The sequence below is a fragment of the Macaca nemestrina genome, chromosome 14, assembly GCF_043159975.1.
Source record: "Macaca nemestrina isolate mMacNem1 chromosome 14, mMacNem.hap1, whole genome shotgun sequence".
In the NCBI taxonomy this organism is placed as follows: domain Eukaryota; kingdom Metazoa; phylum Chordata; class Mammalia; order Primates; family Cercopithecidae; genus Macaca; species Macaca nemestrina.
This window is the reverse complement of record NC_092138.1, coordinates 40,533,365-40,549,901: the sequence shown is the minus strand read 5'-3', so window position 1 is coordinate 40,549,901 and position 16,537 is coordinate 40,533,365. Positions and strand designations below refer to the sequence as shown.

The window sequence follows — 16,537 nt, the reverse complement described above, 5'->3', positions numbered from 1 at the left end:
AGTGTTGCTCTTAAAGCCAGGTTTCTTAACTGGGCTTCAGGAATTTGGGGTTGTCTTTAAAGTCATATGTAAAATCATGTGTGTGTGCGAGTGTGAGCATGTGTTTGGGTGTCTATGTGGATATGTTATGTGGGTGTGTAGGTGGATGTGTATGTATAGGTGTACATTTTTCTAGATAGAGAAGGTTCAATAGCTATTGTCTGATTTTCAAAAACTCCCATGATACAAAAAATGTTTAGAAGCCATTGTTTATAGGGAGCAATGTTTTAGATCAGTAGTTTGAATACATTTCCGCACATTATAACACCTTGAAAGATTTGTAAAAATATTAATTATAGGATCCACAAATTTATCTAATTGGTCTTAGGTGTGACTCAGGCATTGACGTGGCTTAAGCTCTTTAGGCCATCCTAATCCTAATGCAGAATTAGGGTGGAGAACTACTTTTTAAAATGGGATCATATGGATCCTTTTAATATTGTAACAATAGCACACTCATCCTTTTATTTTTATAAGAGAGGATAACTCAATTTTAGTTTTCAGATAGCTTTTTTTTTTTTTTTTACACAACAGCTTTTCTGTCTTAAAATATATTTAACTATATTTCTTTAGTGTGTTTTTTATTTGTCTACAACTATTGTGGAGTTCTTGGGGCTTAACTGTATTATTCTCAGATCATTGTTTTCTGTATAAATAAGTTTAGAAAAGAGACACTAGCATTGTGATTTTAAGGAATAAAACCTTCAGGGGCAAAATATAAGCTACTTAAAGTAATTAGCATAATAATACATTAAATGATCAGGCTGACAAAAGAATAACATTTTGCTCATTAATTCAGATTCTGAGAAGATTGGCATGCGTCCTGTTCTCCGAAGTATTAAGCATTTTCAGTGGCAAAAGCCATCCTTGAAATCATCCTTAAAATTGATATGCTATCTGAAGATCACTCATTAATATGATGCCACTAGGATCAGTTAAAAGTCCTTTCACATAAAACACAAGACAAAAAAAGTAAGTTTTTTTTGTGTGTATGTGTGTGTGAGAGAAAGAGATTTTCATACTTTAATTAAAATAACAGCATTTATTATTTTGTAAGAATACAAAAATAACAGTTACTACTTCAGGATTCCTATGAATAATAAAGAATGTATTCCTTTATAAAATGTAGATATATTTTTTGTGAATAAAAACAATATTTTAATCAGCTTCTTTTTAGTATGCCATGATAATTATAATAATTAACTTTAAAAAATAATGTTAGTCTTACCAGATTTTCATAATTTGGCGCTGGGAGGAAACAAGTGTAATCCAAGAATAGTTAACATCTATAAGGTCAAATATTTGTAGCATCAAGTTAAATAGCAATATTGATCCCCAAGTAGATAATTCTCGCTTTTGCTATTCACCAATTTAATGCTGACACCTTGTTCCATCTCTCACTAATTCATGGGCCCAACGACATTTTGATTCATGCTCCTAGTCTTCAAATTTAAACAAGCTGTGATAAAAACTGTCTGAATTGAAACATAAATTAGTGGAGAATTAATCAGTTTGGCAAAGGTATTAAACCACACTCTAGTACCATGTCATTTTCAAAACTGTTATCCAGCAGTTAGTTTTAAACTGAAATTTACTGCTAATGAAAGATTTGGGTGTGGCCATCAGTAATTCAATTAACAGGAACTCAAATGTGCAATTTAATATTCCAACAATAAATGAATTGAATCTTAATAGAAGACCTAAAATCTTACTATAAAACACTATGTATCTTTTTTTCCAGGCATATACTTCTCAGTAACTTGACTTTGCCTACCACATGCTTTTCCTTTCTTTCCTCAGGCTTCTATCTCTCTTTGTACATATAAATAGCCTTGATAGCTTTTACTCTGGAGATACCCATTTTGGAAGATTTTGTAAAAATTTAGCTACTCTTGCCAATGTGATTTTTACCCCTAATGGCAAACAGCTTGATGCTGTGTCTTGAAATACTTTCTCATTCTATAAAATGTCAAATCACTAGGTGAAATATTTAGAAATATGGGACACAAAAATGTTTCCAGGAGTGTCATTCTCACCACTTGTAAAATAATTGATTGAACTATAAGAATGGAATTAAGATCAGAAACTAAACCCTATTATACTCAAATGTTATGCAGTTCTCAATTTTAGTTGATGACCACCTGATTTTAAATACACATTCACTAAAGTATAAGCAGAATTCAATCAGTGTTTTTATATTTTGAATATCAAATTTGAATGTCAAATTTCCACCTATTAGATGCTCAGATTACATATGATTTTACTTTAATTAAAGTTAGGCCATTGTATCTTCCTCCTTCAACTTTTCTAGATACCAATGATAAAGAAACCCTTAAGTGCAAGTATCACTGGTGATTGCGAATATGACAATAATTGTTTTCAGAGTTACTGTTTTGCCTCTGTTAGAGCTACCTCTGCTGGAGCTATCTCAGATCAGTGAAGATATGTTCTTTGTTTCTTTTGTTTTTAATACAATTTCCACTTTAAGTTATGGCATTTCTAGCTTCATTTCAAAATAATAAAAACTTACACACAAAGAGTTAACGATTGCAACTTATTAACCACAATCCTAAAGGAGTTGGAGCCATTACTGATAATTGAAGTATGTCACCATTCTCTACCTTCCTAAACTACAAATTCATTTTTTATATGAAACACATATTTGTCACATAACCACAAAGGAATACTACTATTGGCACTAAGATTCCCACACTCAAACAATCCACTACAGTTTATGTAATCTATGATGAGATTCAATTATAGAACTATAACTAGCCTATTTTTGGTGTTGAGGAGAAGTGGGTTGCCTAATTCAGGAAGGAGAAGAAAGATATACCCATGCTCTCCCCATCCACATTTGATGCAGAAGCGGCCTAAGAAAATTTTTAGTATTTTTCTCTCTTCCTTTCCTACATTCTTTATCTATTTATCTTAGTTTCTACTACTATTTTCACTGCTTTTCTTTACTAATACTGTTTGCAAATCATTTGTCTCATCATAATCAAAACTTCCATAACTCAACTAATTATTGACTTATTGAAATTCCCATATACCATTGTTAAATAGACTCATATCATATGAGGACAGTATCTAATTTTTCATGCCAGTCAACTGAACTTTCATTTCAAAAAACTGTATTTTTTGTATAAGGGTTAAAACAGAAACTCAGATATTATAGAAATATATATATATATATATTTGGGCCGAGATCTCAAAAGATGGGACAGACCTTGTCTGAAATTCAGACATCAGAATAAGCCTCCATATGTGCTCTTTCTGCTTTTCATATTTTCCCCCTTACTCTATCTCAGAATTTACAAATTTTTTTTAATAGTTCTGTGTTTTCATAACAGGCACAATGGCTACAGCAGTGTGGTGTTCCCTAGAGAAGGGTTAGGTGTAGGTGCTCTCACATTCGATTATTTGTAACTTGTGAGTTTCTGATCAGAGACACAATGATTTAAATCTCTTTGGACTAAGAAAAACTATACACAAATGCTCTTTTTGGTCCTTGCTTTTGACATTCCTCTTAGTCTAAAAACTAAATTAGAGTCCATGAGTTATTCCACTTTTCCCTAGCAACCTTCTGTTTTTACCTCAATTTGCTATGTTGATCTACTCTCATCTTTTTCTTTGTTTTTCTCTGAAAAAAAAAAAAAATAGAATCTTCTTACAATCTTTTAATCCTTCATCCTTTACTTTGTACCCCAGTCAGCATGCTATATTTGCCCTTTATCTAGGTAGTTTAAACCTTGAGCTGAACACATCAGATATTTCTTTTCTAGACAGAAATGTGTGGCTCTACTCTGAGTATTTTCTCTTTAAAAGTTCCTCTCTTTCTAGTTAAGAGCAACTTCTCTTTCAGCCTCAGGCCTTCTTTCTGACCATCTCTCTTGCCTTAATCATTGGTATCTGCATACAATGTGGCTTCCAGTTACTTATTCCATCTCTGACTTTCTTCTTGGATTTACTAGTGTTGCTTCTGATGACATGATATTAAGTTTATTATTCAGATATACTCTTCTAGTTAGTTTAATGTTGGAAAATATTGGTCTGCCTACTTGCTTTGTCAAAAGTGGCTTTAAAACAGTATTTCAACCTACAGAACCTGAAATTTCTGACTCCCAACCACCTGTCACTCTCTATATCTGTCTGTCTTTATTTTTTTCAACTTAATTGAGGTATGTTTTTGTGTTTCTTAGATAAATACCTTGGATCATCTGTCAGGTAGAAGTTTAATGTTTTAAGAAACTTCCAGATTTCTTGGTTTTCCAACGTGGTACTATTTGACATTCATATCAGCAGTTTATAAGAGTTCAAATTGTTCCATATGGTCATCAATACCAAGTATTATTAGCTTTTTAATTTTAACCATTCTCAACCATTCTCATGGGAGTGTAGTAGTATATTGCTGTGGTTTTACTTTGGATTTTCCTAATGAGACACATGCATTTCATGCACTTATAACTTACAATTTCTTTTGAGAAATATCTGCTCAGATCTACCTATTTTGTTTTTGAAGCATTTATCGTCTTATGATTAAGTTGTAAGAGTTCTTTATACATTCTGGTTATAAGCACTTTGTCAGCTCTGTGTGTTATTCATAGTATCTCCCAGGCTATGACTTGTCTCTTCCTAACAGGGTCTTTGAAGAGCATTTAAAATTTTTTCATAATATTCAATTTATTATTTTTTTCTTTAGTGGCTTATGGTTTTATACCCTATTTATATCATCTTTGCTGACACTAAAGTCACATGGATTTTCTTTGTTTTCTTCTAAAAGTAGTATACTTTCATTTTCAGTTTTAGACTCTTAATTCATTTTGTGTCCTCTTTTGTATATGATGTGAGGGAAGGAAAGATGCTTTTTTTTTTTTTTTTACTTTTACTTGTGGATATCTAATTTTCACAGCACCATTTGTGAAAGGTCTTTCTGTCCCCAGTTGATTGCCTTGACACCTTTGTTTTTTAAAAAAGTAATCAAACAGGTGCAGGTTTATTTCTTAACTCTATTTTTCCCATTAATCTTTGAAGATGATTCTTGTGCAAGGACTATATTACTGGATAAAAACAGATGGAAAATAAGTTTTCACATAATATAAGTGCTACAATTTTCTTTTTGTTCTTGTTATTGCTTTGGTTATTCTATGTTGTTAACTTTCCACATAGATATTAGAATCAGCTTGTCAATATCTAATATATAATATATGTTAGGGGTGTGTGTGTGTGTGTGTGTGTGTATATATATATATGTAGTATTTTGATTGAGAATGGGGTATATTTGAAGGTTAATTTGAGAAAAATTGCCAACTTAACAATACTGAGTCTTCCTACGCATCAGTGGAGACTATGTCTTATTATGTCTGTATTTACATTTTCTCAACTATCTTTTATAGTTTTCAGTTAAGAGCCCTTTAACATTTGTTACAGTCATTCCTAAGTAGGTTTTTAATAATATTTTAAGTGGAATTTTTTATTTTAATTTACTTCCAATCTTTTATTGTGAATATATGTGTGTATACATATACATGCACACAGTTAATACTTGCACATAACCTTCTTCCTATAGGCCTATTATATTCAATTATTATTCCTATGATTTTCGTATGTTAAGCCTTGCATTTCTGGGATGAACCATATCTAACATTGAATTAATATGCTAGTATGTTTTAGAAATATTTATGTTTATGCACATGAGGACTATTTGTACCTAACTTTATTTTTAGTTTTAATGTCTGCAGGTTTTGATATAATATTTATGATGGCCTCCTAAAACAAGTTGGGGAAACTAATTTCTTGTCTATATTCTGAAAGATTTTGCATATAATTTTTTATATTTATTTATCTTGAAATGTCTTTAGCATGCCTTAATTTTGAAACATATTTTGCTGGATATGGAAACCTGGTTTGATAGTTTATTTACTTTTTTCTTTCAGTTCTTTAAAGATACTGAACTTCTATCTTATTGCCTTCATATTTTTTTTCTGAGAAGTCCATGCCACTCAATAATTTTTTTGTAAAAAAATTGTAATACGTTGTTTTTCTCTAGCTGCTTTCAAGATTTACTCTTTATCTTTGTCTTTAGTGCATTTATTATGATGTGTCCATAGTTTCGTTCATGTTAAACCCATGTGGGGTTCACCGAATGTCTTAAAACTGTTTTTGTGTTTCTCCAAATTAGTTATTTTCATTGTTTCTTCAAATATTTTTTTCTATCACTTGTTCTTTCTCTCTTTTGTAACTCTACACACATATTTTAGACTCTATTTCCACACAATAGGCATCCTGACTCCCTGATTATTTTTTCGTATTATTTTTTTCTTCTTAAAATTCAATAAATTCTATTTGTTATCTCCAAGGCTACGGACTCTTTTCTCTGCTATTGAGCCCATTCCAGAACTTTTTTATTTCAGGTAATGTATCTTCATAGTTCTAAAGTTTCCATTTGATTGATTTAAAATATTTTATATTTCTCTTTTGAGATTTCACATCTTTCCATTCATCATAATCCTACTACTTTTAATTCATTGAACATAGTAACACCACCTGTTAATGTCCTTGAACTATGATATCTGAGTCATCTCAGCATTGACCTCTGATGCTTTTCTTTTGTAAATGGGTCACATTTCCACATTTCCCTATATTTCTTATACTCACATAATTTTAAATTTTATTTTGGACATTGTGAATGTTATTTTGTGGAGGCTGTGGATTTTACTATGTTCCTTCAGAAAGTCTTAAATTTTCTTTGTGTTTCAACAGGTAGTGATGTAGTTAGACTCAAAATGCAAAACCTTTTTCATCTACAGTGGGGGGAAGACCCATTCTCTGTTAAGTGTTTGCACCTTGTCTAAGGTGTTCATTGTTCAAGGGTTAACCAGCTACTTGGTCAGAGTTAACACACAGGAACTGGGGTTCCTCTGCTGCGGAACTCTTTGTTCAGGATTGCTCCCTCACTTCCTGGTGACTGTGGCCCCTAAACCTTACTTTTATAGTTTTTCAAGACGGAAAGATTGCAGGTTTTCTTATGGTGCTTCAGCTGCCCTGGGCTATCCTCAGTGACCATGGCCTATCCTCAAATCAAACCTGCAAAACAAGAATCATCCTGCTCTGATCTCTTTTTCCATATTTTGACTCCCCTTCAAATCCTGCCTGCACATTTCATTCTACAAAACCTTCAAGTAATTATTTTTGTATTTTGTGCACATTTTGTAGTGGTTAATTGCTAGAGAGTTGGTGTTAGCCAGCATGCTCCTTATATTGGAAGCTAAATTCTAATTTTTACTTCTGTATTTATTTGAATAATATGTGCCTGCTCTTAATATAATATAAGCTGTATCAAAGAAAATTTCTATTTTTATTTGCAGTGCTATTGCCAAATTCTAAAAAAGGCAGTCATATATAAGAGGAACATTCTAAATATTTATATGATCAGAAATTAATGAAAAAATAACCTTTTGCTTGTGCGGTATAGTAGAAAAGCAATAGAGTTAGATTCAAAACAGGAAGATTTTAGTGCTAGAGTTGTTAAAGAACTTAGAGAATATGAAAATATTTATTTTTTGTTTTCTCATGCTTAAATAAGCATCTTTGATTATAACTTTTATAAGTTATTCCTTATTCTTAGGTTTGGATATATATTTTATGGAGAATCTTCAAGGTAAGGTGGCATTTTCTCTAACATTTGGATTTTGCTTCTATGATAGCAATTATTACTTTATATTAAAATACTTTATTTATCTGTTTTTTTCTCTTATTTTTTAGCACAATGAGGGCAGGGATAGTGTCTCATTTTCACCTTTATTATGCGAGCACCAGGCACAGAGATTGCCTCAAGCACACTTCACAAAGTCTACATGATTGAATGGCCAAGCCAATTTTTGGTGATTTTTCTTTTGAGTACGACATCAGGTAGTGCTGATAAAACTACTCAAGATGATAAATACGGCATTTTTGGCAGTTATATTTCCTGTGACCATATAGATTAGACACAAATACTACTCCAGAGACTTGCAGCTTTGCATAGTTACTATATCATGACTGTCAACCTCCCAAAAGACATACTGACCTTCCTTAATCAGTGCATCATTTGGAATATGTGGTAATAGAGCTTCTAGACAACTTTTAAGCTTAAAAACTGTAGTCTGCATGTAAAGATTCCCTTGTGCAGCAAGCTGGCCTTGATTTCCATCTTCTTCATGCTTGTCATTAATAGTTCTTTGCTGACTCTGCACATCTTCTTTAACATGTAAGAATGCAATCATTAGCAGTTTCTGGATTACTGTCCTGAGGATTTATCATGATCTTCATAGCCTGTCGAGTTAAGTTTCCCAGAGGACCAGAAGCACATTATGACACCAGCTTCCATTTTTAGCATATGTCCCAGGTTAAATTTAATAGAATGATGGTTGCTTTAAAACAAACATTTCTTCCACTTAAGAATATGCTTCTTTTAATCAAAACATCATATTTTTTCTAATGAGAATAAAAAATAAAATGGCAACCACGAAAAAAAGACAAAATTGACATGACTATCAAAGAGACAATTATCTCTTCATATATATGATTAGATCATCAGGTTAACTTTACTTGGTGAAGGTGTTGATATAGGATAGCAGTTTTCTGTAATTCAAGATTTTTTCCTGCAGAAGTTCAAAATCTGAGCATGTATGGTCTTACAAGTGGGAGCTAAGCCATGCATACACGCAGTTGTACAGAGTGGTATAATGGACATTGGAGACTCAGAAGGGATGAACAAGGGAGGGCAGTGAGGGATAAAAAAAAAGTCACCTATTGGGTACAATGAACACTATCTGGGTGATAGGTACACAACAAGTCCAGACTTCACCATTATACAATTTACTCATGTAACCAAAAGCCATTTGTACCCTTAAAGCTAGTGAAATAAAAAATTGTTAAAACATCGAACATGTAAACAGATTTACTTATTTATTTTTCTTCTCCTCCCTACTCAATTATTTATTTTTTGAGACTCAAAATGTCATATCTAGCCTCATACTATTAACATACATCAGCCATTTTGACAACTGGTTCTGCAATATATAAATACACATCAGCCATTTTAACATTTGTATATACTCTTCATTGATAGATGTCATAATGTATGGTTACAAATAAGAAAATAGTCATATTACGTGAGAACTGAGTTCTAGGAAATTATCTCTGGAATTTTTTGTTGTTTGCTGTCTCCTGTCAGATTCTTATTATCTTATTACACTTATGGACTTATGTGCCAAAATGTCTCAAATATAAGTGGAAATGATAATGTCACAGTTTTGATTTAAATTATTGAAACTATTGGATTTTGAGAGCAAAGGAGGCACAATGAATATTGAAAATTCAACAGACAAAACAAGTACAGTAGCTTATCTGGTCTCCTTGCTTCTATGCATCATTTCCTATCAGCTCTTCTCCATCTATCAGGGTTTTTAAAAATGTGAATCAAGTCTTACTAATTCCTTGCTCAAAATCCTCCAGCAGATTCTCATGGGCAATCACACTTAGAATACAATCTAAAGCATCTTTCAAACCCAAGCAGCCCCACATGGCATGGACTCTCACTATTTCTCCAAGCTGGTGACCTTGGAGAAATACTTGAGCTTATTTTGCTTGTTGTACTTGAGCTTATTTTGCAAAGAAACAGAGAGCAGGAGATAGCGAGAGCGCGAGAGAGAGACAGAGACAGAGAGAGACAGACAGACAGAGACAAAGATACACACAGAGAGACTGCAGCTTATTGTCTGCCTCAACCACTGGTCACCCTGCTGTTCATGAAGCCAAACATGCTTCTTTCTCAGGGATGTATTACTTGCCACCCCCATTGCCTAGGACACTTTTCACCCAGGTATTCATTTGGCTCTCCTGTATTTCATTCATGTCCTAGAAAGCTGTCTTTTGCAACTCATCTGAAGTACCTCCCAACCAACATATCTCAGTCTCTTTATCCTGTTTTCTTTTTCTGTTTAACATTTATCACAATTTTAATATACTTACTTATTGCCTCTCTTTTAATGGAATATATCCTTAATAAGGGCAAAGGCTTCACTGCTTTACTGTACCCTGTATCTTTCTCATTTTTAGCTGCTTTATTTACTAAAGCCCATTTTCCAGTAGATTTCTAAAAAGAGGATCTTAAGAGATAATTACTTGAAGCTTTGCATATATGAAAATGTCTTCAATCTATCATCCACCTACACATAATAATGAAGGCACTGTTTTATAAAATCCAGTGTGCTGCTAAGAAATGATGCCATTTTTTTCCTCTTTTTTGTCACTGTGACTTCTTTCCTTCTTCATTTCTGGACACTAAACTCTTCTTTGTTCCTGTTTTTCTGAAATTTTAGGGAAATGTACCTTAGTGTGGGCCTCTTCCTTTCATTATACAAGAAATTTGATGGGTTCTTTCATACTAGAGACTGAAATTCTTGGGGTCTGGAGAACTTTCTATTACTACTTTTTTGCTAACTTTCTCTTCCTTCTTTCTCTCTTTCTTTTTGGAAATCCTGTCAGAAAGATGTTGGAGATTTTTGATTTATACTCCAAATTGCTAATTGTAGCAGTATTTTTCAATTCTTAGTTTTGACTTTTTTTTAACTGTTGAAGAGATGTCCTTAAATGTTTCTGCTCACCATTCTGGGAGGGAAGAAATAGTATATAAGTAATTATCTTTGTAATTTCCAAGAGCTTCTTTGTCCTCTGATTTTAAAAAATTTATAGCATATTTGTTTTATGCTTATATTCAGCATTGCTCTCATCCTGAAAATAAATTAGTTTTCTTTAGTCTTTGTTTCCTAGGCATTCTTTTCTTTTATTTATCTCCTTTTTCACTGGCGGAGGTTTTCCCTAGGTTGCTGGGGACCCCTAGCTGCCCTTTCTTATTTAAGAGTGAGTTGATTAATTGACAGAACTGGCCCCCTGGTGGTGATTTAATGTCAATCTTTCATTTTCAGTGGAACACTTACAAATATGATATCAAAAATCCTTTTCCTAGACTTATTTATTGTGACAACATAATTTGCTTAACTTTGGAGGAGGTGCACATTTACAGTTGGAGTAGGTTATGTATACTTGTCTCCTGACTTTCTGGGAACCAGGGAAGGAAAGACAGCTGAGTCCAGCATATTTATAATGCAGTGTTTCCTCTAATCCTTACTTCTCCTATTTTCTACAATATTTGGTATCTCCAAGTCCATGCTGTTTTCCAACAGGGCATAAGCATATAAGGATGTGAGACATAGAGTTCCAAGTGCTTTTTAAACAGATTTTCAACCAATCTCCTTCTTTTAAACTCGCTGCATTTACCTTGTTTCTCAGTGTCTCCAAATGATGAGATTTTCTGCGGTTCTGTACGATGGATTATTTCACTTGTCATTAATATGTCACTCTACACAAGCCTGGGTGGTGACTTTATTAACAGGACTTAATCAGTTGTCACTCACATTTGGGTTGGTTTCCCAAAAGCAGATTCTAAAATGAAGATTTCTTTGAAAGTGGTTTATTAGGAAGGATTCCCAGGGAAAAACAATAGGCAGTTGAGGCAGTGGGATGGGAAGAGAAAGAGTTGAAGCAAGGATCTTGTGTCAACCCAGATACCCAGATAATTATTTAGGTTAAATCTACATGGAAGTTCTGGAGACCCAGTGTTGGTCCAATTATGAGAATAGGAAGCTGGTGTATTCATACTGTCATATCTATCAGTCATTGTGAAAGGGCCACCTGCTGCTCTTTGGCATATACTGATACATAGAGTAGGTTCTAGCATCTAGGAAACAGTTCTCTGACAGTGATGCTGTTGGCTACAGAGCATGAAGGAGCAAACAGAGCCTGTGTTCATGACTTGGTAAGGGGATCAGAGGGAACATGAGCAGAGCACTAATAGCAACTAGTATAATACTTCCTTATCTACATTCTTACTTCTAAATATGTGTTAAAATTAGTCTCTTCTTTTCTTTCAGCGACCTTGAGTCTTTACATTTTGTTTTGCCTTGCTTTTATCTCTGATGTCAATCTGACACAATTAACTAGGATTTGCTGGGAGAAGCCCTGAAATTCTTTTATTAGTATTCTCTACTTTTCAGGAAATAAATACGCAAGGGAAAATAATATGGATCATTTTAAGAATAAAGAGTTAAAATTATTGATTGCTATATATATATAATATAGATAATCTAAGTTAAAATATACAGCTATTATAATTTTTGTCTTAGATCAGTCAAGTTGGTCAAAAGTAATGTGGGGAGAAAGCCAAAATGTAAAAATGAAAGAAGGCAAAATAATTTAAATTAACAGAATTGGAAATATATTAATGCTTTTCAAAGATTTATGAAGTTGGACATGAAATAATTTTAATAGAAAGGCGGTTACAATTTGATAGCAATAGTATAATCTGTATATATAATTGAAATCAGTAATGCCATCACTTATTAACTAAAACAATTGATACAGAAAGACTTGAAGATTTCTTTATATATTTACAAATACTCTTAATTTTTTTTTCATCTAGTTTTTTGAAAATCTGTAGAGGAAAGTTAAACAAAACTGACCTTTTGCAGTAAGAGCTCAGCTTTATTCGCACTGAATGTAATGAATTGCATAATTTCCTTTTCTAAGGGAATGGCAACTTCTATGAACATTTTCAATTTTTTACCACTAAGTAATTAATGATTACAGCTGGAAGTTTAAATGTCTAAGGCTGAAGATAAACAAGTGGAAGTGGGCCTGTTTTGGCTCTTGTCAGTTGCTAGACATTCACAGATAAAATGTATCACAAATATCTACATATATAGATATAAATATATTTATATATTTGGGTCCAATTTGAGGTTCTACATATTTGGGGAGGTTCAGTAACAAAATTGATAATGTAACAAGGCTTTAAATATCATTTATTTTCCTTATCTACCTAATCAAATTTTGCTTATCTGTTGGATCTACATCATACTTCATGTCTCCACAAATCTTTCTTTGACTATCAAATTTTGCTTATCTGATGGATCTACATCATACTTCATGTCCCCACAAATCTTTCTTTGACTATCAGTGTGGTCTTGACAATTGCCTAAAATATTTAGAAATGTGCTGTACATATCATTCAAAACCTGTAAATACTTATGGCATGGCAATTAAAGAAACAGTAATGTTTAAAATATAGAAAGTAAAAATGAATGCTTGGGATTAGAAAGATATCAAGTAGTACTGTAATTTTTATTTATATCTGAAATATGAGATAGGAAATATTAACAAAACAAAAACCAGCACAGTATATAAGCATTCAATATCTTTCAACGTTTTTCCAAAGCAAAACAGTAGAAGAAAACGAAACTATATTTGGTTGATCTGAATCTGCTGTGGGCTTCTAGCATTTTAGGGAAGCTGCTACCCCCTAAAATCAAAAGCATAAACAAAACAAAGCAAACAAACAAAAATCTGAAAAAGAAAGTTTAAAACCACAGGGTGGGCATTGTTTCCTTTTCTCTTTTCTTTTTTCTTTTCTTTTCTTTTCTTTCCTTTTCTTTTCTTTTCTTTCTTTCTTTTTCTTTTTCTTTCTTTCTTTTTTTTTTTTTTTTTGAGACATAGTCTTTTATTCTCACCTAGCCTGGAGTGCAGTGGCAAGATCACAACCCACTGCAGCCTTGATCCCCCAAGGAGACCAGGTGATCCTCCCACCTCAGCCTCCTTAGTAGCTGTGCTTTCAGGCATGCACCACAACGCTTGGCTAATTAACTCTTAAACGTCTTAGAAATACTACCATAATATATTTCCAAAACACATATATCCATGGAAATTTTAAAATTGTTAACTACACAAAATTAAGGTATGTATGCAAATTGTATTGTTTTTTTCTGAAAGATACATTACCAGTAATCTTCCTAATCAACCAGATTTTCCCTGAGAACCTGAAATAACTCAGTGGAGAAGATATCTGATCCATGCCTTAATGATGATGATATGTTGTTTCTCTGCAAATAAAAATACTATCACTTTTATAGTAGTTACTATGAGACAGCTACTTTGCTAAGCACTATGCTCATGTTCATTTTTTTTAAAAAAAGAAAAAACCTGAAGGACAGAGCAGTTACGCAATTTGTCCAAGATCACAAACGTAGAAATTGGTCAAACCAGATGAATCAAACTATCTGGCTCCTGTGTCCGTGCTCTTATCTGTTTTGAATTACTACTGCTTAATGGAAAGCTCCTTTGGCAGTAAAAGGTATGAGAAAATATTTTTCAGAAATGTTTTATTATGACTTCAGTTATCAGTAGGGTTTCTTCTCTATGGCAGCATAATTTTTTTCCAGATGGAAAGATAAATGTGAGGATAAGCGAGGAAATGAAGACAAGTAGCTAGGAGCCTCTTGGAGGCCACAGACAGATAGGTAAGCTGCCAGTGTGGTTTTTTGGAGTCGAAATTTAAAATGAACTACTAGGAAGGACTGGGGAAATATGAGAGAACAGGTGATAGTTTTAAAATCTTCAACATGTTTTAGGAAGAGGTAACTCTATGAGAAGAAAAAGACAAAAGAAGGCAGAATAATTTGAATTAACAATGAGAAATGCATCAATAATACTTTTCAAAAATGTAGGAATCTAGTATGGCTTTTCACACATAAGCTGCTATGTAGTTTTATGAGACTCTGGTTTATCCTGTGTTCCCTATAGCCTTTTTTTTTCTTTTGCCAGGGAGAGTCATGTTCTCACATGGAATTCAGCCAGGTTTTTGGGATTGTTTCTGGTAAGAATATGATGAAAGGAGCAAGAAGTTTCACTTCTCAGGAATCTCCTTGGACTGAGATGTTTGGTAGCTCAACACTATTTCCCAACAAAGTAGCTAACCAAGGCTATGGTTATGACTTCAGTTATCGTATCAGAGGCCTGCTTATTAGAAATAAAAGATGAATGAACACCATTCAAGTAAGTGAGTTATTTGATGAATCACTTATGGGAATAATCTTTGTAAATCTAAGCTTTAGAAAAGTCTTTATGCTGGAAATACAAGTATCCAAAAATGATTTTCTGTCTTTTCTTTTCCCTGGAAATCAAAGCACGTAGGGAGTATTTCTTTATACTAATATTCATTTTTTTCTGTTTTTGCTATATCGTATTTATTGTAAATTGAAACAATGATTGCTTAACATTATCATCCAAAAGTGGTAATGCTTCACCTTATTGCAATGTTCTTTTTATAGCCCTGAAGGCATATTCAAGCATTCAGTGTAAAAGATGAACAGGGAATCAACACAGCAAAGGACTAGAAAAAACATAAATGTATTATTGTCTCAGCTTAAATAGAAAAAAAGCATGTTGCAAAGAATAGTCATTCATCCCTTGACAAAAAGAATCTAAATGAATGTGTTTCCTTCTTTTCTAAAATGAACACTAGTTTATGAGTTACCTAATCCTTTAATCCAGATTGAAATCCTTTAATCCTGCCAAGAATAGCCCAAAATGGGAGTTAAGAAAGGCATTTCAAATGAATTCATAATTGTACCAATAACTTCATTTGGGGCAATCCTGTCCTCAGTTTCTTTATCGACCTTTATCTGTTCCAGATAAACAGGTAAACAAATAAGAAATAAGCAGCCTCAGAATTAACAGATAGCAATTGAAACAGCTAAGGAGGCATATTTCTTTTGTTTGCTACAATATCAAATGTATAACTCAAATATTATATATTTATTATTTTTATTCATTGGTGTATTTAGGGCTTCAGCAGTGTATGTTTTGGGAAAAATTATTACAACTACTGAAAATAACATTAATAGTGATGATTAAGAATAAGAAATAGGATTGACAATTTGGAATGATTCCAAGAAGCTATTGACTAGAAAATATCTTGCTGGACAATAGAATTAACTCTAAACATAATAACTGGTTGGAAATGTGCTTCATAAGTTCTGTGAATTTCATCATTTATAATTTTTTATTGCTTTTGGTTTTATCTTTGACAAACAGGGATCAAGAAATACACAGTTTTCTGCTTGGTTGGGAAACTAAAATTATATGTTTTCATATGCAAGTAGAGGAAAATGCATTATTAAATGTTGGCTACATAGAGGAGCTTCATAAGTATCTGTTGAGTGATTAACTATTTTGTCCAGAGCACAATAAATCACAGGGCTGATTGAGTCCATCCCATTATTCTTTGCAACATTGCTTTTTACTGTTGTTTTTGTATTTTTGCAGTCATCCTAGAAAGAGCATTCACTTTCATGACAACTAAATATAATATGGTATTCGGGATCAGATAATAAAACAAGATAAAAATTATTAAATCAAAATATAGTATGAAATGTAGTGAAAAGTAATACATTAATATTTAATTGTGACAAATGTAACATGCTCATATGTGATATTAATATAGAGAATACAGGATGTGATATATAAAGACATTTTCTGCACTATCTTTACAATGTTTTTCTAAATGTAATCTATCCTAAAATTAAAAGTATATTTCTAAAATAAAAGGTAAAATTTTTTA

At 32.7% G+C, this 16,537-nt stretch overlaps 1 long non-coding RNA gene across 1 annotated transcript in view; it reads left to right on the top strand.

Moving 5' to 3' along the window:
- The window catches only part of LOC105489118 (uncharacterized), a 58,713-nt gene extending 43,793 nt beyond the window's left edge, over positions 1-14,920 (top strand). Inside the window, exons 2-3 of the long non-coding RNA XR_011612557.1 lie at positions 839-1,011; positions 14,740-14,920. This is a non-coding gene — a long non-coding RNA (uncharacterized lncRNA). The remainder of the gene's footprint in view (positions 1-838; positions 1,012-14,739) is intronic.
- Positions 14,921-16,537: the final 1,617 nt, after the last annotated feature.